At 38.3% G+C, this 1,158-nt stretch overlaps 1 long non-coding RNA gene across 1 annotated transcript; it reads right to left on the reverse strand.

Annotated features, from left to right (window-relative positions):
* Positions 1 to 19: 19 nt before the first annotated feature.
* Positions 20 to 1,135, reverse strand: LOC102312191. The gene is made up of 3 exons (XR_317503.3): positions 386 to 1,135; positions 272 to 307; positions 20 to 175 (listed from the first exon to the last, which is right to left on the reverse strand). It is a non-coding gene; the product is annotated as an uncharacterized LOC102312191 (long non-coding RNA).
* Positions 1,136 to 1,158: the final 23 nt, after the last annotated feature.

Here is a 1,158-nt window from a genome sequence, read left to right on the forward strand (position 1 = left end):
TTTTTTTTTTTTTTTGAGTGCTGCCATTAGTAACTGAAACAGGACATTTACTCTGTGGAAACCTTGTCTTTAAATAGCTAACAATACTCACTGCCAGAATAGCCAGAGTGAAGAAGACTCCGAGTACGATGTCAAAACCCAGCAGGAAGTAGTGCATTATTATGGGGAAGCAGGTCTAAACACAGACAAAAAATAAAGTTAGGGTTATAGTTTCTGTAAATCAGCTGATGAAATCAAGAAACATTTTTCAAAATAAAGCCGAGTCACTCACTTGGGTGTAGATGGATGTTGATCTCTCCATTAAAGACTGGAAAGATAGAAAAATTAAAAGATGACTAACAGAGTTACATTTAATAGAAGTGAAGCTGTGTGTGTTGATACTCACTCTGTAGCCAACAGTCTGACACTTGCCCTCTTCCTCCTCCTCCAGGTTGCATTTACAGGATTCAGGAATGTTGTTCCAGTCTTTGTAGCTGAACAGACCACAGCAGTGAAACTAAAATAAACCAGAAGAAACAGGAGGGTTATAGTTGACTGGCACAGATGAGATGGAGAACGATTCTTTAAAAAGTGTGAGAGAGTGTTAAAAGACACTGTCCAGGACATTTCCATCTCCTGCTGTTATGATTAACTGTAATCTATACAACCCATATAATCCAGTCTATGTAATCTGGTCTGTTGGACAGCTCTGGAAAAAGTGAAGGGGGCAGAAATTCTGGACTTTTAATTGTCTCCTCCGTGGTCGTTCATATTTTTCAGCATCTACAGAAATCTCAGTTAAAACAGAAAATATATAAATCTATAACCAGTCGAGATGCGTTCATGAAACCGCACATCTGTATCTTACAGTGAGACAGAGATGAAATGTGTCATTAAACTTCTTTACACTGACAGAAAGGATAGTTTCTTCAGACCAAAGCTTGCTGTATGTTGACCTCAATGCAAAAATATGTTTGGAACCTCTGATTTACATTGTGCCGCAAGAGAGGAAGTTGAAACTTCTGCTTTTTACCGAGATTCAAAGTAGGGCTATGGTTTTGATTCTAAAGGGAAGTCAGATACACATATCATTGTCACGGTCCTGGGTCTGTGACCCAGTGTTTTCTGTTTTGTATGGTTAATCTTTGATTTGATGATGTACAGTGGGGCAAAAAAAAA

The sequence above is a fragment of the Haplochromis burtoni genome, unplaced genomic scaffold (genome assembly GCF_018398535.1).
Source record: "Haplochromis burtoni strain Fernald_Lab_line unplaced genomic scaffold, NCSU_Asbu1 Contig_638, whole genome shotgun sequence".
Taxonomy (NCBI): domain Eukaryota; kingdom Metazoa; phylum Chordata; class Actinopteri; order Cichliformes; family Cichlidae; genus Haplochromis; species Haplochromis burtoni.